This window comes from Cherax quadricarinatus, chromosome 20 (assembly GCF_038502225.1).
Source record: "Cherax quadricarinatus isolate ZL_2023a chromosome 20, ASM3850222v1, whole genome shotgun sequence".
Taxonomy (NCBI): Eukaryota; Metazoa; Arthropoda; class Malacostraca; order Decapoda; family Parastacidae; genus Cherax; species Cherax quadricarinatus.
In genome coordinates this window covers 14,158,814-14,182,322 of record NC_091311.1, presented here as the reverse complement: position 1 = coordinate 14,182,322, position 23,509 = coordinate 14,158,814, and positions in this window count along the sequence as shown.

Sequence of the window (23,509 nt, the reverse complement as noted above, 5' to 3'; positions counted from 1 at the left end):
TTTGGCAATGTTAAACTCAAGGAGCTAGTTGCTGGACCAGGCTTGTAGCCTGTCCAGGTCTCTTTGTAGTCCTGCCTGATCCTCATCCGATTTGATTCTTCTCATTAACTTCACATCATCTGCAAACAAGGACACTTCTGAGTCTATCCCTTCCGTTATGTCGTTCACAAATACCAAGAACAGCACAGGTCCTAGGACTGACCCCTGTGGAACCCCGCTTGTCACAAGCGCCCACTCTGACACCTCGTCACGTACCATGACTCGTTGTTGCCTCCCTGTCAGGTATTCTCTGATCCATTGCAGTGCCTTTCCTGTTATGTGTGCCTGATCCTCTAGCTTTTGCAGTAACCTCTTGTGAGGAACTGTGTCGAAGGCCTTCTTGCAGTCCAAAAAAATGCAGTCGATCCGCCCCTCTCTCTCTCTTGTCTTACTTCTGTCACCTTGTCATAAAACTCTAGTAGGTTTGTGACACAGGATTTTCCTTCCCTGAAACCGTGCTGGTTGTCAATTATACACTTGTTTCTTTCCAGGTGCTCCACCACTCTCCTCCTGATGATCTTCTCCATGACCTTGCATACTATAAACGTTAGTGATACAGGTCTGTAGTTTAGTGCCTCATGTCTGTCTCCCTTTTTAAAAATTGGGACTACATTTGCCATCTTCCATGCCTCAGGGAGTTGCCCAGTTTCAAATGATGTGTTGAAGATCTTTGTTAATGGCACACACAATATCTCTGCTCCCTCTTTAAGGACCCACGGAGAGATGTTGTCTGGTCCCACCGCCTTTGAGGTGTCAAGTTCGCGTAGCAGCTTCTTCACTTCCTCCTTGGTTATATGTACCTCATCCAGCACTTGCTGGTGTACCCCCCTGTTCTGATTTCCTGGAGTCCTACTGGTTTCCACTGTAAATACTTCTTTAAATCTCGTGTTGAGCTCCTGACATACCTCTCGGTCGTTTCTTGTGAATTCCCCATCACCCTTCCTCAGTCTGATTACCTGGTCCTTGACTGTTGTTTTCCTCCTGATGTGGCTGTACAACAGCTTCGGGTCAGTCTTGACTTTCGATGCTATGTCATTTTCATATTGTCGCTGAGCCTCCCTTCTTATCTGTGCATATTCGTTTCTGGCTCTTCGGCTAATCTCTTTATTTTCCTGAGTTCTCTGTCTTCTGTACCTTTTCCATTCTCTAGTACACCTAGCTTTTGCCTCCCTACACCTTTGGATGAACCAAGGACTCGTTCTGTTCTTCCCATTATTTCTGTTTCCCTTGGGAACAAACCTCTCCTCTGCCTCCTTGCATTTTGTTGCGACATAGTCCATCATTTCTTGTACTGGTTTTCCTGTCAGTTCCCTCTCCCACTGAATGTTTTGAAGGAAGTTCCTCATGCCTGAGTAGTTCCCCCTTTTGTAGTTTGGTTTTTCCCACCCTATTCCTGCTACTCTCTCCACTTGGAGCTCAACTATGTAGTCGAAGCACAGAACCACATGATCACTAGCTCCAAGGGGCCTTTCATACAAGATATCCTCGATGTCCGAACTACTCAAGGAGAATACAAGGTCCAGTCTTGCTGGTTCATCTTCTCCTCTCTCTCTGGTAGTGTCTCTAACATGTTGATGCATAAGGTTTTCCAGTACCACATCCATCATCTTGGCTCTCCATGTTTCGGGACCCCCATGGGGCTCCAGGTTTTCCCAGTCAATCTCCTTGTGATTGAAATCACCCATAACTAGTAACTTTGCTCCCCCCATGTGTGCTCTCCTGGCCACCTAGGCTAGTGTGTCGACCATGGCTCTGTTGCTCTCATCGTATTCTTCTCTTGGTCTCCTGCAGTTCTGTGGTGGGTTGTACATTACTGCAATTATCACCTTATGTCCTTCAGACTGGATTGTTCCTACTAAGTAGTCCCTTTCACCTGTGCCATCCATTCTTTCCATTTTCTCAAAACCCCACTGGTTTTTAATGAGCAGTGCAACTCCTCCTCCCCCTCTCCTCCCTCTGTCTTTCCTGAGGATTTGACATCCAGGTGGAAAGATTGAATCTGTTATTATTCTGGTGAGTTTTGTTTCTGTGAGTGCTATTATGTCTGGGGATGTCTCCTTGATTCTTTCATGCCACTCCTCATACTTATTTGTTATTCCATCTGCATTTGTATACCACACCTTCAACTTCTTTTCTAAGACTGTGGTCTGGGAGATGTATTGGGGTTGGGGAAGTGGGAGACCTGATAAGGAACTATGGGTGGTTGCTGTGGGGGTGGAGTTTGTAATGTAGTGGGTGGGGGCATTGGATGTGGCATGGGTGTTTTGGTTTAGAGTGTTTGGCTGCACTGGGGTTGACCTGGTTGAGAGGCTTCTATAGGAAGCTGTGAGGAAGGCTGTATTTGATCTTCCTGTGTCTGGGATCTCCTGTCTGTCTTCTCCATCCCCTCTCTTTCCTCCTTTCGCCTTTGTACCATCTCTCTCTGTTTCTGCCTTTCTGCTTGTGTTCTGTCACAGTCGAGATACACCTTCCTGTATGCCGGCATGTCCCTTAATCGTGCTTTCTCCTGCAGGATCCTGTTCCGAGTCGATTCTGCCTTGAAGGTCACTTTCACTGGCCGGGTTCTTTTTTTTACAAACCCCCCTATTCTCCGAAAATTTTCCAGCTGGGTCATGTCGTCTTCTCCTATTGCTTTCATGATGCTTTCAATTGCTTTTTTTTCCCCTTGTTTTCTTGCTTCATATGTTTCCCCTTCAACTTCCTGGAGCCCATACACAAAGACTGACCTCACCCTTTCATTCTCCCACTGCATATCCCCGTTTCCCCTCATTCAATTTGATTTCTCCATTGCAGCTTTCCTTTCTTCAGTTTCACTAGCTAATGTACTTGGGCTCAGTGGCCTGTCATTTTCCCTTCTCGGCTTTCCCTGGGCTCTGCTGTGGTCTGTTAGGGCCTCCACATATGGCTTAGCTCTTTCATTTACTACAGTCTCCACTGATTGAGCTTCTACATGCAGTTTTGCCCCTTCTTTCCCTACAGTCCCCTTATTTGTGGCTGAGGTAGCAGTCTCTGTTGTCAATCCTAAAATGTTCTTTAGTTCTTTAGGCTGTTTCAGATTTTCCAGTTCCTCTTCTAAGCTCTGTATCCTGGCCTCTGCTGCTTTGACTTTCACCTCCCACTTCCTGCTTTCCATGTCTATCCTCTCTTCCATTCTCATGCTAAGTTCCTCTAGTTTCTTTTCCCATTCTTGTTCCCTTTTTGTGAGCTCTGCTGCCCAATCTTCCTTTGCAGTTCCCTCCTCCTGTCCCTTGGGTTTTCTTGTTGCTCTCTGGCAACCCATTTTTTTTTATCCTGATTGCCTCAGAGTGGGAAACCTATGTAATTCTGTATGTTAGGTTAGTATTGTATATGTCAGAGTGTGGGGGGGGAGGTAGAGGAGGAACTGTGGCTATATGGGAGAGTAGTGGGGAGGGGGAGTGGGAAGGAAAGTGAAGCAAGTGGGTAACTGGGTGAGGGGGAAGAGGGAGAGGTGGGGAGGGGGAGGGTGAAAGAGGGAGGGGAGGGATCAGGTGAAGGAGTGAGATGTCGGTGGGGGAGGGGGGGAGTGTATGTGTGAGTCTGGCAATATGTGTGTGTGTGTGTGTGTGTGTGTGTGTGTGTGTGTGTGTGTGTGTGTGTGTGTGTGTATTGTGTGTGTGTTGTGTGTGTGTTGCGTGTGTGTGTGTGGGGGGGTGTGGGTGAGTGTGTGGGTGAGTGTGTGGGTGGGTGTGTGGGTGTGTGTGGGTGGGTGGGTGGGTGGGTGTGTGGGTGGGTGTGTGTGGGTGTGTGTGGGTGTGTTCGGTGTGTGTGGGTGTGTGTGGGTGTGTGGGTGTGTGGGTGTGTGTGTGGGTGTGTGTGGGTGTGTGTGGGTGTGTGTGTGGGGGTGTGTGGGTGGGTGTGTGGGTGGGTGGGTGTGTGGGTGGGTGTGTGGGTGGGTGGGTGTGTGGGTGGGTGTGTGTGGGTGTGGGTGGGTGTGTGGGTGTGTGTGGGTGTGTGGGTGTGTGTGGGTGGGTGTGGGTGGGTGTGTGTGGGGGTGTGTGGGGGTGTGTGGGGGGGTGTGGGTGTGTGGGTGTGTGGGTGTGTGGGTGTGTGGGTGTGTGTGGGTGTGGGTGTGTGTGGGTGTGTATGGATGTGTGGGTGTGTGTGGGTGTGTGGGTGTGTGTGGGTGTGTGGGTGTGTGGGTGGGTGTGGGTGTGTGTGGGTGTGTGTGGGTGTGTGTGTGTGTGTGGGTGTGTGTGGTTGTGTGTGGGTGTGTGTGGGTGTGTGTGGTTGTGTGTGGGTGTGTGAAGATTATAAAAAAATTTTCCCAATCAATTCCTTATTAATATGCACTAATATATACTATATAATATTAATTGCGTACACTTGTGTTTGTGTGTGTGTGTGTTTACTAGCTTGTCGTTCTTTGAAAAAGAGGGGGGGTCACGTTAACACTATTTGTTATTGTTGTTGGTTCACCGGTACTCTCCCGGCCCAGATCTCCGCACACTAGGCTACTTTACTTTTTGAAGATTATAGGATTATTTTTTCTCACTCAATTCCTTATTAATATATACTGTTTATTATAACAATAATTACGGGTGCACACGTGTGTTTGTATGTGCGTACTTGTTTACTAGCTTGTCCCTCAGAAAAACGGGGGGGGGGGGGTTCACTAGGGTGTACTAACTTATGTGTACTCACCTATTTGTACTCACCTATTTGTGGTTGCAGGGGTCGATTCATAGCTCTTGGCCCCGCCTCTTCACTGATTGCTACCGAATCCTCTCTCTCCCTGTTCCACGAGGTTTATCAAACCTCGTCCTAAAACGATGTATGGTTCCCTCCTCCACTTCGTCACTTTCTAGGCTATTCCACTGTCTGACAACTCTCTGAGTGAAGAAATACTTCCTAACGTTCATTTGACTCATCTGAGTCTTCAACCTCCAATTGTGCCCTCTTGTTTCTGTGTCCCATCTCTGGAACATCCTGTCTTTGTCCACCTTGTCTATTCCGTGCAGCATTTTATATGTCGTTATCATGTCTCCCCTGACCCTCCTGGCCTTCAGTGTCGTCAGGCCAATTTCCCTTAACCTTTCTTCGTAGGACAATCCCCTTAGCACTGGGACTAGTCTTGTTGCAAATCCTTGCGCTTGCTCTAATTTCTTGATGTGCTTGACCCGGTGTGGATTCCAAACTGGTGCTGCATACTCCAGTATGGGCCTGACGTAAATGGTGTACAGAGTTTCGAACTATTCGTTACTGAGGTACCGGAACGCTATCCTTAGGTTTGCCAGACGCCCGTACACTGCAGCAGTTATCTGATTGATATGCGCCTCAGGAGATGTGCTTGGTATTATACTCACCCCAAGATCTTTTTCCTTGAGTAAGGTTCGCAGTCTTTGGCCACCTAGACTATACTGTGTCTACGGTTTTCTTTGCCCTTCCCCGATCTTTACGACTTTGCATTTGGCAGGGTTAAATTCAAGGGTCCAGTTGCTGGACCAAGCTTGTAGCCTGCCCAGGTCTCTTTGCAGTCCTGCCTGATCCTTGACCGATTTGATTCTCCTCATTAACTTCACATAATTTACAAACAAGGAAACTTCTGAGTCTATCGCTTCCATTATGTCTTTCACATATACGAAAAACAGCACAGATCCTAGGACTGACCCCTGTGGAACCCCGCTTGTCAAAGGCGCCCACTCTGACACCTCGTTACGTACCATGACTCGATGTTGCCTCCCTTGTCAGGTATTCTCTGATCCATTACAGTGCCTTTCCCCTTATATGTGCCTGATCCTCTAGCTTTTGCAGTAACCTCTTGTGAGGAACTGTGTCGAAGGCCTTCTTGCAGTTCAAGAAACTGCAGTCTATCCACCCCTCTCTCTCTTGTCTTACTTCTGTCACCCTGTCATAAAACTCCAGTAGGTTTGTGTGTGTGAATTTTCATCTCAGCTGCCTCCCGGGGTGCTCTCTGCTAAAACATTGTTTGCTATACCATATTTCGTTGTCATAATGATCCTTTGTGTTGGTCACTGTGAATGCTGCAAACATTGCATTTGACTCTGTGAGCAGTCCCTTGATGTAAGGAATTTCTGTTTTTTTTTGACGGCTTTAGACCCTATGTGTTTGCAAAGACAAATGTCGGATTGGTGGAATTTCGGTGGGGGGGGGGGTATTTGCTGGCTCTAATATCAGTTGCTATGGGGTAAAGGTCAATGTCCGTGCCTCTGCTCCAGAAGTGTTTTCAGGTGGTGTAGGACTATTGTCATTTCTTTCCAGTCTTTTTTTCCTTCTGACCCTAAAAAACCTCTGTCCCTGGAGAGGTTGAGGTTCCTGTCTTTTGTTTCCCATAGTCTGGCTGGTCTGTGTCTTCTAGTCCCCTTTAGATGATGTGCCTGGCAGTATGCATTGTAGCATTTTCTTTCATGGATTGATGAGTGACACATTTCTGGGTGAAATAAGTTGCAAGAAGGGAAGCTGTACTCTCCTGTTGTCATGTGGGTGCGGCATTTTTTTGGGTTGGTCAAAGGTGTGTCCCACCTGTTTTACAAGATATACCGTTCCTGCAGATACCCAGGGCATAGCATTTACATAGATTGTACTTCTGTTTGCTAGGATTTATTGTAGCTGCGTTCACTGCTGGTGCATTTATTTTTCCTGTTTCCTCGATATATTATAGCCCTGTATGGGCATCAGGGCTTCCACCAGGTTTTGCTGGTAGCCTGTCGACTTAAGCTTATCGGCTTAAGTCTCCGGTCTTTCGTTGTTGACTAGCGTCAGGTCCTAAAACACGTGGCTCTGGCCTGTGTGCAGAGCTCTGGGCTAGAGTTTCTGGCAGAGCTGCTGCCTGTGTGAGCTTTGGGAGAGGGCTGCAGGAGAATCTCTGGAGGAGACTCTGCTGGAGACTCCGGGCAGAGTACTGGCTGGAGCAGTGCTCGTGCTGAGTAGGTCTTGGGACCTGTGGCTAGTGTGTGACTGAGTTCCAGTGGTGAACTGTTCTCTGAACTATATTGTATGTTACATTTTGTTTTACTAGTTAGTTGTATTCCCTCTCTCACTGCTTATGTGTAAAACCCCTATTTATCTAAACCCAATAGTGTTCTCCTGTTCCCAAATATATTATTTTACAAGGATTTAATAATAAGCTACATTTAAGCAAAATAGTAATATTCACTGTCCCTGCTATTTATTAATTATTTTATTTCAAATACAGAAAAGTTGAGTAGTGTGGGGGTAATGAGAGGTGATGTAGTCACCAGTGACCTCACATTACCTCCGCTCCTCTCACTCGACTTACCTCTCCTGCCTACTCCTTCCCATTACTCCCTTGTTCCCCATATTCCCAAATTATCTGTTCGTTCATTACCCCCCTACATGACAGTGTGTGTGTGTGTGTGTGTGTGTGTGTGTGTGTGTGTGTGTGTACTCACCTAGTTGTACTCACATAGTTGAGGTTGCAGGGGTCAAGTCCTAGCTCCTGGCCCCGTCTCTTCACTGGTCGCTACTAGGTCACTCTCCCTGAACCGTGAGCTGTGTGTGTGTGTGTGTGTGTGTGTGTGTGTGTGTGTGTACTCACCTAGTTGTACTCACCTAGTTGAGGTTGCAGGGGTCGAGTCCAAGCTCCTGGCCCCGCCTCTTCACTGGTCGCTACTAGGTCACTCTCCCTGAACCATGAGCTTTATCGTACCTCTGCTTAAAGCTATGTATGGATCCTGCCTCCACTACATCGCTTCCCAAACTATTCCACTTCCTGACTACTCTGTGGCTGAAGAAATACTTCCTAACATCCCTTTGATTCATCTGTGTCTTCAGTTTCCAACTGTGTCCCCGTGTTGCTGTGTCCAGTCTCTGGAACATCCTGTCTTTGTCCACCTTGTCAATTCCTCTCAGTATTTTGTAAGTCGTTATCATGTCCCCCCTATCTCTCCTGTCCTCCAGTGTCGTCAGGTTGATTTCCCTTAACCTTTCCTCATAGGACATACCTCTTAACTCTGGGACTAGTCTTGTTGCAAACCTTTGCACTTTCTCTAGTTTCTTTACGTGCTTGGCTAGGTGTGGGTTCCAAACTGGTGCCGCATACTCCAATATGGGCCTAACGTACACGGTGTACAGGGTCCTGAACGATTCCTTATTAAGATGTCGGAATGCTGTTCTGAGGTTTGCCAGGCGCCCATATGCTGCAGCAGTTATTTGGTTGATGTGCGCTTCAGGAGATGTGCCTGGTGTTATACTCACCCCAAGATCTTTTTCCTTGAGTGATGTTTGTAGTCTCTGGCCCCCTAGACTGTACTCCGTCTGCGGTCTTCTTTGCCCTTCCCCAATCCTCATGACTTTGCACTTGGTGGGATTGAACTCCAGGAGCCAATTGCTGGACCAGGTCTGCAGCCTGTCCAGATCCCTTTGTAGTTCTGCCTGGTCTTCGATCGAATGAACTCTTCTCATCAACTTCACGTCATCTGCAAACAGGGACACCTCGGAGTTTATTCCTTCCGTCATGTCATTCACAAATACCAGAAACAGCACTGGTCCTAGGACTGACCCCTGTGGGACCCCGCTGGTCACAGGTGCCCACTCTGACACCTCGCCACGTACCATTACTCGCTGCTGTCTTCCTGACAAGTATTCCCTGATCCATTGCAGTGCCTTCCCTGTTATCCCTGCTTGGTCCTCCAGTTTTTGCACTAATCTCTTGTGTGGTACTGTGTCAAACGCCTTCTTGCAGTCCAAGAAAATGCAATCCACCCACCCCTCTCTCTTGTCTTACTGCTGTCACCATGTCATAGAACTCCAGTAGGTTTGTGACACAGGATTTCCCGTCTCTGAAACCATGTTGGCTGCTGGTGATGAGATCATTCCTTTCTAGATGTTCAACCATTCTTCTCCTGACAATCTTTTCCATGATTTTGCATGCTATACATGTCAGTGACACTGGTCTGTAGTTTAGTGCTTCATGTCTGTCTTTTTTTTTAAAGATTGGGACCACATTTGCTGTCTTCCATGCCTCAGGCAATCTCCCTGTTTCGATAGATGTATTGAAAATTGTTGTTAGGGGTACACATAGCGCCTCTGCTCCCTCTCTCAGGACCCATGGAGAGATGTTATCTGGCCCCATTGCCTTTGAGGTATCTAGCTCACTCAGAAGCCTCTTCACTTCTTCCTCGGTTGTGTGTACTGTGTCCAGCACATGGTGGTGTATCCCACCTCTCTGTCTGTCTGGAGCCCCTTCTGTCTCCTCTGTGAACACTTCTTTGAATCTCTTGTTGAGTTCCTCACATACTTCACGGTCATTTCTTGTCTCTCCTCCTTCCTTCCTTAGCCTGATGTGTGTGTGTGTATGTGTGTGTGTGTGTGTGTGTGTGTGTGTGTGTGTGTGTGTGTGTGTGTGTGTGTGTGTGTGTGTGTGTGTGTGTACTCACCTAATTATACTCACCTAATTGTGGTTGCAGGGGTCGAGACTCAGCTCCTGGCCCCGCCTCTTCACTGATCGCTACTAGGTCCTCACTCTCTCTGCTTCCTGAGCTGTATCATACGTGTGTGTGTGTGTGTATGTGTGTATGTGTGTGTGTGTGTGTGAGTGTATGTGTATGTGTGTGTGTGTGTGTGAGTGTGTGTGTATGTGGGGGGTTGTGTGTGTGTGTGTGTGTGTGTGTACTCACCTAATTATAGTTGCAGGGGTAGCGACCCAGCTCCTGGGCCCGCCTCTTCACTGAACGCTACTCCGTCCTCTCTCTCCCTGCTCCATGAGCTTTATCATATCTCGTCTTAAAGCTATGTATGGTTCCTGCCTCCACTACATCACTCGCCAGACTCTTTCACTTCCTGACCAATCTATGACTGAAGAACTGCTTCCTAACATCCCTGTGACTCATCTGAGTCTTCAACTTCCAAGAGTGACCCCTTGTTTCTGTGTATCCTCTCTTTAACATCTTGTCTTTGTCCACCTTGTCTATTCCACGCAGTATTTTGTATGTCGTTATCATGTCTTCCCTGTCCCTCTCTCCTCCAGTGTCGTTAGGCCGATTTACCTCAACCTTTATTCATAGGACATTCTCCTTAGCTCTGAAACTAACCTGGTCGCAAACCTTAGCACTTTCTCTAATTTCTTAACGTGCTTGACCCAGTGCGGTTCCAAACTGGTGCTGCATACTCCAGTATGGGCCTGACGTACACGGTGTACAGTGTCTTGAAAGATTCCTTACTTAGGTATCGGAATGCTAATCTCAGGTTTGCCAGGCGCCCATATGCTGCAGGAGTTGTCTGGTTGATGTGTGCTTCTGGAGACGTGTTCAGTGTTATACTCACGCCAACATCTTTCTCCTTGAGCGAGGTTTACAGTCGTTGGCCACCTAGCCTATACTCTGTTTGCGGTCTTCTTTGCCCTTCTTCAATCTTCATGACTTTGCATTCGGCTTTGCATTCGTGGTCCAGTGCTGGACCACGTGTCCACCCTGTTCAGGTCTCTTTGAAGGCCTGCCTGATCCTCATCTGATTTAATTCTCCTCATTAACTTCACATCATCTGCAAACAAAGACACCGCTGAGTCTATACCTTCCATCATGTCATTCACATATACCAAAAATAGCACTGGTCTTAGGACCAACCCCTGTGGGACCCCGTTCGTCACAGGTGCCCACTGTGATACCTCATCACGTACCATGACTCGTTGTTGCCTCCCTGTCAGGTATTCTCTGATCCACTGAAGATCCTTTCCCGCTATATGCGCCTGATCCTCTAGTTTCTGCACTAATCTCTTGTGAGGAACTGTGTCGAAGGCCTTCTTGCAGTCCAAGAAGATGCAATTAACCCACCCCTCTCTCTCGTCTCTTACTTCTATTACTTTATCATAAAACTCTAGAAGGTTTGTGACACAGGATTTTCCTTCAATGAAACAATGCTGGTTATCACTTATACTTTTGTTCTGTTCCAGGTGTTCCACCACTCTCCTCCTGATAATCTTCTCCATGGCTTTGGATGCTATACACGTCATCGACACTGGTCTGTAGTTTAGCACTTCTTTTCTGTCTCCTTTTTTAAAAATGAGAACTACATTTGCCGTCTTCCACACATCAGGTTGTTGCCCAGTTTCAAGGGATATGTTGAAGATTGTGGTTAATGTGACGCACAACATTTTTGCTCCCTCTCTAAGGACCCACAGGGAGATGTTGTCCGGTTCCATTGCCTTTGAGGTATCAAGGTCACTTAGCAGCTTCTTCATCTCCTCCTCAGTGTGTATGTCATCCAGCACTTGTTGGTGTATTCCCTGTTGGTGTCCCCCTCTGTCCTGTCTTCCCAGAGTCCTTCCTGTCTCTACTGTGAATATTTCCTTATATATATTTTTGAGCTCCACACATACCTCTTGATCGTTTCGTGTGAGTTCCCCACCTTCATTCTTCAGCCTGATCACCTGGTCTTTGACTGTTGCCTTTCTCCTAATGTGGCTATACAGCAGTTTCGGGTCAGACTTGACTTTTGATGCTATGTCGTTTTCATACTGTTGCTGGTCCTCCCTCCTTATCTGTGCATACTCGTTTCTGGCTCTTCGACTGATCTCCTTATTTTCCTGGGTCCTTTGCCTTCTGTACCTCTTCCATTCTCTGATGCATTTAGTTTTTGTCTCCTTATACCTTCGGGTAAACCAAGGACTCACTTTGGTTTTCCCATTAATTCTGTTGCCCTTGGTAATAAACCTTTCCCCTGCCTCTTTGCATTTTGTTGTTACATATTCCATCATTTCATTCACTGACTTTCCTACCAGCTCTCTGGCCCACTGAAACTCCTGCAGGAAGTTCCTCATACAGGTGTAGTCCCCCCTTTTATAATTTGGCTTTTCCCAATCGACTCCTGTTACCCTCTCCATGTGCAGCTCTACCATGTAATCAAAACTCAGAACCACGTTATCGCTAGCTCCAAGGGGCCTCTCATATTTGATGTCCCAAATGTCTGAACTGCTCATGGTGAACACAAGGTCCAGTCTTGCTTGTTCATCCTCTTCTCTCTCTCTCTGGTAGTGTCCCTGACGTGTTGATGCATGAGGCTTTCTAGTACCACATCCATCATCTTGGCTCTACATGTGTCAGGACCCCGGTGAGGCTCCAGGTTTTCCCAGTCGATCTCCCTATGGTTGAAATCACCCATAACCAGTAACTTTGCTCTGCACGATTGAGCTCTTCGTGCCACCTCAGCCATTGTCTCCACCATCGCTCTGTTGTTCTCTTCATATTCCTCTCTTGGCCTCCTGCAGTTCTGTGATGGATTATACATCACTGCAATGACTACCTTATGATCCCCAGACCGAATTGTAGCTATTATGTAGTCCCTTTCTCCAATCTCTCCCAAGCCTTCAGTTTCCTCAAAACTCCATCGGTTTTTTATGAGTAGTGCAACCCCTCCTCCCCCGCTGCTCCTTCTGTCTTTCCTCAGGATCTGATATCCTGGTGGGAAGACTGCATCTGTTGTTGTCTCAGTGAGTTTCATTTCTGTGACTGCTAGGATGTCTGGGGACCTTTCATTGTTTCTTTCATGCCCCTCCTCATATTTATTTGATAATCAATCTGAGTTCGTGTACCACCCCTTCAACTTCTTATCCATCACAGTGGTCCTGGGAAAATATTGGGGTTGGGGAGCAGAAGCCCTGGAGGGGGCCAATAGGGGCTTGCAGTGTGGGTGGGGTTTGTGATGGGGGGGTGAGGGCAGAGTGCCCATGGGGAGCCGCTGTAGGGGTGAGGTTTGTGATTTGGGAGTGGGGAGAGGGAACAGTGTGTTGGTTTTGGGTTAGATTGTTCAGTTGCATTGGAGTTGTTGCAGTTTGGGTGGGGTTTGTGACGGGAGTGGTGGGGGCAGAGTGCCCATAGGGGGCTACTGTAGGGGTGGGGTTTGTGATATGGGGGTGGGAGCAGAGGGAACAGTGTGTGGGTTTTGGTTTAGATTGGTCACTTGCTTTGGTGTTGTCGTGGTTGGACTCCTTCTGCGTGTGTTTCTGTAAGGTGTGTTTGCCCTTCCACCTGAGTCTGGGTTCTGCTTATCTTCATCAATGCATCTCGTTCCTCCTTTCGTCTTTGCGCCCTCTCTCTCAGTATCATCCTTTCTTGTGTTCTGTCGCAATCGAGTTACACTCTCCAGTACTCTGGATTGTCCCTCAGTCGTGCTTTCTCCTGCAGGATCCTGGTTTGAGCTGATTCTGCCTTGAAAATCACTTTGACCAGCCATTTCCTTCCACTCACAAACTACCCAGTTCTCCAAAAATTTGTCACCTGGGTCATATCTCCCTCACCTATTGCTTTCATGATACCTTCGATCGCTTTCTTCTCCTCCTAGATTCTTTCATAATAGGTTTCCCCTTCGACTTCTCGGAGCCCGTAGACAAACACTGACCTCTCCCTCTCCTCCTCCCACTGTGTCTCCCTTTGCATCCTCTGAGGTGCTTTAGTTCCTTCCATCGAAACGTTCCTGCCTTCAATCCCTGCCCTTATTGCAGCCCCTATGCTCAGTGGACTGTCTTTCCTGCTCACCTGTTCCTTGCCAATGCAGCTGTCTGTTGGAGTCCCTGCATATGTCATAGCTCCTTCATTGTCTACAGGTCTCTCAATTGTGCACATCTTTTCCTGGATCCCTACAGTCCCCTTGTCTGTGGCTGGTATAGAAGTTCCTGATGTCATGTCTGTACTGTCATTTGTCTCTCTATTCTGTTTCAGGCTTTATAGTTCCTCATCTAAGCACTTTATCTTATCTTCTGCTGCTAAGACTTGTAGTCTTCCTTCCTTCCCCGCTCTTCCTACATTTTTTTTTGAGCTCTGCCTCCCCGTCTTTCCTTCCAGGTTCTTCTCTCCCGGGTTCATCCCCCAGACCTCTGGGTCTCCGCGTGTGTGTGGGTTTGTGTGTGTGTGTGTGTGTGTTTGTGTGTATACTCACATAACTGTAGTCTCCTAATTGTGGTTAAAGGGGTCGATTCATAGCTCCTGGCCCCGCCTCTTCACTGGTCGCTACTAGATCACTCCTTCCTTGCTCCATGAGCTTTATCAAACTCCATCTTAAAACTATGAATGGTTCCTGCCTCCGCTACATCAGTTTCTAGGCTATTCCACTTCCTGACAACTTCTAACTGCGACCTATTGTTTCTGTGTCCGATGTCTGAAACTTCCTGTCTTTGTCCACCTTGTCGATTCTTCGCAGTATTTTATATGTTGTTATCATGTCTCACCTAACCCCTAACCCTCCTTTCCTGTGTACTCACCTAGTTGAGGTTGCGGGGGTCGAGTCCGAGCTCCTGGCCCCGCCTCTTCACTGATCGCTACTAGGTCACTCTCCCTGAACCGTGAGCTTTATCATACCTCTGCTTAAAGCTATGTATGGATCCTGCCTCCACTACATCGCTTCCCAAACTATTCCGCTTACTGACTACTCTGTGGCTGAAGAAATACTTCCAAACATCCCTGTGATTCATCTGTGTCTTCAACTTCCAACTGTGTCCCCTTGTTACTGTGTCCAATCTCTGGAACATCCTGTCTTTGTCCACCTTGTCAATTCCTCTCAGTATTTTGTATGTCGTTATCATGTCCTCCCTATCTCTCCTGTCCTCCAGTGTCGTCAGGTTGATTTCCCTTAACCTCTCCTCGTAGGACATACCTCTTAGCTCAGGGACTAGTCTTGTTGCAAACCTTTGCACTTTCTCTAGTTTCTTTACGTGCTTGGCTAGGTGTGGGTTCCAAACTGGTGCCGCATACTCCAATATGGGTGTAACGTACACGGTGTACAGGGTCCTGAACGATTCCTTATTAAGATGTCGGAATGCTGTTCTGAGGTTTGCTAGGCGCCCATATGCTGCAGCAGTTATTTGGTTGATGTGCGCTTCAGGAGATGTGCCTGGTGTTATTCTCACCCCAAGATCTTTTTCCTTGAGTGAGGTTTGTAGTCTCTGGCCCCCTAGACTGTACTCCGTCTGCGGTCTTCTTTGCCCTTCCCCAATCTTCATGACTTTGCACTTGGTGGGATTGAACTCCAGGAGCCAATTGCTGGACCAGGTCTGCAGCCTGTCCAGATCCCTTTGTAGTTCTGCCTGGTCTTCGATCGAGTGAATTCTTCTCATCAACTTCACGTCATCTGCAAACAGGGACACCTCAGAGTCTATTCCTTCCGTCATGTCGTTCACAAATACCAGAAACAGCACTGGTCCTAGGACTGACCCCTGTGGGACCCCGCTGGTCACAGGTGCCCACTCTGACACATCGCCACGTACCATGACTCGCTGCTGTCTTCCTGACAAGTGTTCCCTGATCCATTGTAGTGCCTTCCCTGTTATCCCTGCTTGGTCCTCCAGTTTTTGCACCAATCTCTTGTGTGGAACTATGTCAAACGCCTTCTTGCAGTCCAAGAATATGCAATCCACCCACCCCTCTCTCTCTTGTCTTACTGCTGTCACCGAATCTAATCGAATCGAGGACGACGAGAGCTGTCGTAAGATGGGAAGGAAGAAGGATAAGGAAGGATGGAAATAACTGGAAAAGGATGGGGAGGAGGGGAAGAGGAGGAATCAAGGCAAGTGGCCCAACCACTTTTGGACATGTGGTACAAAAGTACTGGAGACGTAGATAGAGAGGCTTGACTGATGTCATTGCTTGGCTCACTAGGAGAGGATGGCGAAGGCAGCGGTAGGAGCTGGGAGTATCGGAAGGCAGCAAGCAGGATGAGTTGGGTATGGTCTTAAACCGTTTATCAGTGCGGTAAATTGTTTTCGAGAGAGTTGTATCACACTTATGGGAGAGCTGTAGTAGTATTCGTTGGTTTGGAGTTGGTGGAGTATCTGGTTGTAGGTAGGAATGGTCTTTCTTCGCTTTGGTACGATACAGTGTTGTCTTGGAGATGTTGGATGAGTTCTAGGCGAGTCATGCTTGCAGGGTATAGCCTTGTGGTGTAGAATATGAGTCCTTTGTGTTTAACCCATGGTGTTCCAGGTAATCGACGTGAGTTAAGAAGAGAAGGCGGTGGTGGAGTAGAGGAAGGTGGTGTTGCTTCGTTTTCAACTTCAGTAGACGAATTAGAAGATGTTTCTGGTGGTAAGGCTTCTGATTGGTTGGATTCAGTGAGAGGTGGTGGCGGTGGAGGCTTCTCATTGGTCGTTGTTGGATTGACGTCACTAGTTGGTGGTGTTGATGGAACTTCTGCAGAAGAGTTGGCGATTAAGTTTTTGGTGAATTTGAGAATTTCTTCAGAAGGTGGAGATGCTGGAAATGTAAATGAAGGCATGTTATTTAATGCAAATAACTCGTTGATGGTAGAGTTAAATGATCCAGGTACAGCCATGTTTTGCATATGAGCGTATAGTAGACAGTAGTGAATCTTCGTTACGTCACATGTTGGAGGAGTGATGGTAGTGGTGGTGGTGGAGGCGGGCTGAGTAGATGCTTGAAGTAATTTTGTAGTGTCTGCTTGTATTTTTGCAATTGCTGCATACGTTGGAGTGTTGCTAGTAGGTTTTTTCTTTGCTGCATCTTGTGTTTTCTTCATAATATCCTTTCTTGTAGGACATTTTGCTGCCAGTGTATGGTGATCATTACTCTTGCAGTTTAAGCACGCTGGTTGTGTTGGAGCAGCAGCGGTGCAGGAACTGAAGGTGTGTCCCTCACTACCACATGTAGTGCAGAACTTCTTGTCTTTTACTGGACATGCTTTGGTGGTGTGATGGTATGAATAACAGTTCCAGCAATGTTGGATGTAGTGATATCTCTCTGCTTCAATGTAGGTAGGGCTGATGTAGTAGTAGTAGACAGCAAGACCTTCGTTCAGTGCAGTGGCAGCCATGTTCACGTCGGTGAAGGTGACCTTGATCATGGACGTTGCATTTGGGATTTTTGTAATGCTGTCAACAGTAGCCCAAGTATTTTGCGTCTCGATGAATGACTTGAGTTCAGCAGGTGTTTGAGACGTCAGAATCTTGTCCAGTTTTTTTAGGAATACTGATTTCCTTGCCCTGAGGGCAGGAGATGACGTAACAGTAAACCCTTGAGTAGTAAGAGTAGTGATGGCTTCTGTAGTGAGTAGCTTCTCTGCTTCAGCATCATCGTGACACACAACAATGAATGCTTCTTTCAGTGACAATATGGTGTTGAATTTTACTTCCAGTGCTCCCTGAACAACAGTTGCAAGAGCAATCTTCGTTGAATCATCAACGGTACCATTTCTTGGTTTGATCTTTACACGATTTGCGTAGCTCATCGTGTAAGTCAAGGCGATGACAACGCTGGTAAAGGTTCCCCTCCCCAACGGGGATCGTAGGGAGACAGAGTAAGTAATGAAAGCTGCTATGACCTGCCTGGGCGAGAGTCAAGAGCAGAATCCACCATGTCATAGAACTCCAGTAGGTTTGTAACACAGGATTTCACGTCCCTGAAACCATGTTGGCTGCTGTTGATGAGATCATTCCTTTGTAGGTGTTCCACCACTCTTCTCCTGACACTGGCCTGTAGTTTAATGCTTCATGTCTGTCTCCTTTTTTAAAGATTGGGACTACATTTGCTGTCTTCCATGCCTCAGGCAATCTCCCTGTTTCGATAGATGTATTGAATATTGTTGTTAGAGGTACACATAGCGCCTCTGCTCCCTCTCTCAATACCCATGGGGAGATGTTATCTGGCCCCATTGCCTTTGAGGTATCTAGCTCACTCAGAAGCCTCTTCACTTCTTCCTCGGTTGTGTGCACTGTGTCCAGCACATGGTGGTGTGCCCCACCTCTTTGTCTTTCTGGAGCCCCTTCTGTCTCCTCTGTGAACACTTCTTTGAATCTCTTGTTGAGTTCCTCACATACTTCACGGTCATTTCTTGTTATCTCTCCTCCTTCCTTCCTTAGCCTGATTACCTGGTCCTTGACTGTTGTTTTCCTTCTGATGTGGCTGTACAACAGTTTCGGGTCAGATTTGGCTTTTGCTGCTATGTCATTTTCATATTGTCTTTGGGCCTCCCTTCTTATCTGTGCATATTCGTTTCTGGCTCTACGACTGCTCTCCTTATTCTCCTGGGTCCTTTGCCTTCTATATTTCTTCCATTCACTAGCACACTTGGTTTTTGCCTCCCTGCACCTTTGGGTAAACCATGGGCTCATCCTGGCTTTTTCATTATTCCTGTTACCCTTGGGTACAAACCTCTCCTCAGCCTCCTTGCATTTTGTTGCTACATATTCCATCATCTCATTAACTGGCTTCCCTGCCAGTTCTCTGTCCCACTGAACCCCGTTCAGGAAGTACCTCATTCCTGTGTAGTCCCCTTTCTTGTAGTTTGGCTTCATTCGTCCTGCCCTTCCTGCTTCTCCCTCCACTTGTAGCTCTACTGTGTATTCGAAGCTTAAAACCACATGGTCACTGGCCCCAAGGGGTCTTTCATATGTGATGTCCTCAATATCTGCACTACTCAAGGTGAATACTAAGTCCAGCCTTGCTGGTTCATCCTCTCCTCTCTCTCTTGTAGTGTCCCTTACGTGTTGGTACATGAAGTTTTCCAGTACCACCTCCATCATCTTAGCCCTCCATGTATCTTGGCCCCCATGCTGGTCCAAGTTCTCCCAATCGATCTCCTTGTGGTTAAAGTCACCCATGATCAGGAGCTTTGCCCTGCATGCATGAGCTCTTCTGGCCACTGTAGCCAGTGTGTCAACCATCGCTCTATTGCTCTCGTCGTACTCTTGCCTTGGCCTCCTGCTGTTCTGTGGTGGGTTATACATCACTGCTGTTACCACCTTGGGACCTCCAGAGTGAAGCGTTCCCGCTATGTAATCACTTTCTTCTCCGTTGTCTGTGTGTGTGTGTGTGTGTGTGTGTGTGTGTGTGTGTGTGTGTGTGTGTACTCTCCTAGTTGTGGTTTCAGGGGTCGAGTCACAGCTTCTGGCCCTGCCTCTTCACTGGCTGGTACTTGGTCACTCTTCCCGGTCAATGAGCTTTATCACACCTCTTCTTAAAGCTATGTATGGATCCTGCCTCCTCTACATCCCGTCCCAGACTATTCCACTTCCCGACAACTCTGTGATTGAAGAAATACTTCCTAACATCCCTGTGATTCATCTGAGTCTTCAACTTCCAACTGTGACCCCTTGTTGCTGTGACCCCTTGTTGCTGTTACCATCTCTGGAATATCCTGTCTCTGTCCACCTTGTCGATTCCTCTCAGCATTTTGCATGTCGTTATCATATCCTCCCTTTCTCTCCCATCCTCCAGTGTCGTCAGGTCGATTTCTCTTAACCTCCCCTCGTGTGACATAACCTTTAGCTTCGGGATCAGTCTAGTTGCAGACCTTTGAACTTCCTCTAGTTTCTTTATGTGCTTGGCTAGGTGTGGGTTGCAAACTGGTGCTGCATATTCTAATATGGGACTAACGTACACAATGTACAGGGTCCTGAAAGATTCCTTATTAAGATCTCGGAATGCTGTTCTGAGGTTTGCTAGGCGCCCATGTGCTGCAGCAGTTATTTGGTTGATGTGCGCTTCAGGAGATGTGCCTGGTGTTATACTCACCCCAAGATCTTTTTCCTTGAGTGAGGTTTGTAGTCTCTGGCCCCCTTGACTGTACTCCGTCTGGGGTCTTCTTTGCCCTTCCTCAATCTTCATGATTTTTCACTTGGTAGAGTTGAACTCCAGGAGCCATTTGCTGGACCAAGCCTGCAGCCTGTCCCCGTCCGATGGAATTTTTCTCATCTTCACATCATTTGCAAACAGCGACACTTTGGAGTCTATTCCTTCCATCATTTCGTTGTTTATTCATTTTCTGCAACTCTGTTCTTCTAATGGAAAACTTTTGTGAGCCTTGATCAAATAGTGTTAGCACATTGGTTTTGTGTAATTGTTTAGATAACTCAACTCGAGCTATTGGGAGAGTTGTCACTTCAAACTTACCTCTCACATTTAATGCTGCCGCTTGTTGATTTCCTGATTCTGTGGAAGTCTTCTGCTGTTCAGTATAATTATTTGGGCATAATTCTGTATGATGCATACTCTTGCATTTAAAACACTTCTTCAGTGAGCGTTTACCTCCCTTGTGTTCACCTAAACACTTGTTGCATCTTTTCAGCTGTTGAGCAAATTGTTTATGTGCCTCCATTGATGTGTATTGACTACAATTCTGTGCCCAATGTGATCCGTCACAAAGTACACATTTTGGAGTACGTTTATGTATGACAGTCTGTTTACTGTCTGTTGTATTCACAGCTTGATAAGTGCCTATATGGGATTTCCCATTCTGTGGTTTAGTGGGAGTAGGTATACTCTTTTTATACTGAGTTGAAGGTTTATTGTCCACAGGATTCGTAGATGTTTCATTTTGTCTCGACGCCAGCATACAAGAAACTATTGCTTGTAAACCATTGCTAATTTCTTCACAAGTGAAATAGCGTTTATTAAACATAATATTTAATGTTGTGATAAGTACTAGGATGGTGGTGGGTTATTGGCGGTGTGGTGGGCTGGGTGGTTACCAGTGGGTTTTGTGGTTTGCTGGGTGATGGACGGATAGCTAGTGGTGGGTGGTGTGGTAAGTCGGGTGAAGATTACAGGGGATGCCACGATGTATAATGTTGCCCCTGGCATTGTGTTGTTTTAATTTAGCTGCCCCCGTATTAAGGAACCCTGCCTCTTCATGCACTTCTAAGTGTATTCTTTAAAATGTATAGATATTTTTCTAATTATAGATTAAATGTTAATGTAGTACTGAAAAGTTTCTAAAAGAATAATCTATAAAAAAAAAAAATATCTGCTGCGTGGCTCGCTTGTGTCCGGGTCAACACTTTTCCTCGTCACGTCTTCCTTCAAGGATACATTCATTATTTTATGCTGGCCACATCCGCCCTTGCTGAATAGGCACCTTATATTGTTCATCTAATCTGCAGCTTAGCTTCTGCATCTTATATGTCAAACAATTCTCCCAACACTAGTAACACTTGTGTACATACCAGACTGATTGCTGCTACTATTATTTAATTATTTTTAATTTAAGTAAATGATATTAATTAAAATAAAAATTTCCAGGTTAATGTAATCTAACGTTAAAATACATCCGGAATTAACTAAATTAAACTTACTTTCATTTAAAATAAATACAAAATAATTATTAGTTTTAGAGGAATGTTAATATTTTTGGGTGTCTGGAATGTTTTAATTGGATTTTCATTATTTCTCATGGGAAATATTAAAAAAAAAATACATTTTATAGAGAATAACAATAGTTTTGTATAAAGAAAAGGGACTACACTATATATATATATATATATATATATATATATATATATATATATATATATTTTTTTTTTATTATTTATTATCACACCGGCCGATTCCCACCAAGGCAGGGTGGCCCGAAAAAGAAAAACTTTCACCATCATTCACTCCATCACTGTCTTGCCAGAAGGGTGCTTTACACTACAGTTTTTAAACTGCAACATTAACACCCCTCCTTCAGAGTGCAGGCACTGTACTTCCCATCTCCAGGACTCAAGTCCGGCCTGCCGGTTTCCCTGAATCCCTTCATAAATGTTACTTTGCTCACACTCCAACAGCACGTCAAGTATTAAAAACCATTTGTCTCCATTCACTCCTATCAAACACGCTCACGCATGCCTGCTGGAAGTCCAAGCCCCTCGCACACAAAACCTCCTTTACCCCCTCCCTCCAACCCTTCCTAGGCCGACCCCTACCCCGCCTTCCTTCCACTACAGACTGATACACTCTTGAAGTCATTCTGTTTCGCTCCATTCTCTCTACATGTCCGAACCACCTCAACAACCCTTCCTCAGCCCTCTGGACAACAGTTTTGGTAATCCCGCACCTCCTCCTAACTTCCAAACTACGAATTCTCTGCATTATATTCACACCACACATTGCCCTCAGACATGACATCTCCACTGCCTCCAGCCTTCTCCTCGCTGCAACATTCATCACCCACGCTTCACACCCATATAAGAGCGTTGGTAAAACTATACTCTCATACATTCCCCTCTTTGCCTCCAAGGACAAAGTTCTTTGTCTCCACAGACTCCTAAGTGCACCACTCACTCTTTGTCCCTCATCAATTCTATGATTCACCTCATCTTTCATAGACCCATCCGCTGACACGTCCACTCCCAAATATCTGAATACGTTCACCTCCTCCATACTCTCTCCCTCCAATCTGATATTCAATCTTTCATCACCTAATCTTTTTGTTATCCTCATAACCTTACTCTTTCCTGTATTCACCTTTAATTTTCTTCTTTTGCACACCCTACCAAATTCATCCACCAATCTCTGCAACTTCTCTTCAGAATCTCCCAAGAGCACAGTGTCATCAGCAAAGAGCAGCTGTGACAACTCCCACTTTGTGTGTGATTCTTTATCTTTTAACTCCACGCCTCTTGCCAAGACCCTCGCATTTACTTCTCTTACAACCCCATCTATAAACATATTAAACAACCACGGTGACATCACACATCCTTGTCTAAGGCCTACTTTTACTGGGAAAAAATTTCCCTCTTTCCTACATACTCTAACTTGAGCCTCACTATCCTCGTAAAAACTCTTCACTGCATTCAGTAACCTACCTCCTACACCATACACTTGCAACATCTGCCACATTGCCCCCCTATCCACCCTGTCATACGCCTTTTCCAAATCCATAAATGCCACAAAGACCTCTTTAGCCTTATCTAAATACTGTTCACTTATATGTTTCACTGTAAACACCTGGTCCACACACCCCCTACCTTTCCTAAAGCCTCCTTGTTCATCTGCTATCCTATTCTCCGTCTTACTCTTAATTCTTTCAATTATAACTCTACCATACACTTTACCAGGTACACTCAACAGACTTATCCCCCTATAATTTTTGCACTCTCTTTTATCCCCTTTGCCTTTATACAAAGGAACTATGCATGCTCTCTGCCAATCCCTAGGTACCTTACCCTCTTCCATACATTTATTAAATAATTGCACCAACCACTCCAAAACTATATCCCCACCTGCTTTTAACATTTCTATCTTTATCCCATCAATCCCGGCTGCCTTACCCCCTTTCATTTTACCTACTGCCTCACGAACTTCCCCCACACTCACAACTGGCTCTTCCTCACTCCTACAAGATGTTATTCCTCCTTGCCCTATACACGAAATCACAGCTTCCCTATCTTCATCAACATTTAACAATTCCTCAAAATATTCCTTCCATCTTCCCAATACCTCTAACTCTCCATTTAATAACTCTCCTCTCCTATTTTTAACTGACAAATCCATTTGTTCTCTAGGCTTTCTTAACTTGTTAATCTCACTCCAAAACTTTTTCTTATTTTCAACAAAATTTGTTGATAACATCTCACCCACTCTCTCATTTGCTCTCTTTTTACATTGCTTCACCACTCTCTTAACTTCTCTCTTTTTCTCCATATACTCTTCCCTCCTTGCATCACTTTTACTTTGTAAAAACTTCTCATATGCTAACTTTTTCTCCCTTACTACTCTCTTTACATCATCATTCCACCAATCGCTCCTCTTCCCTCCTGCACCCACTT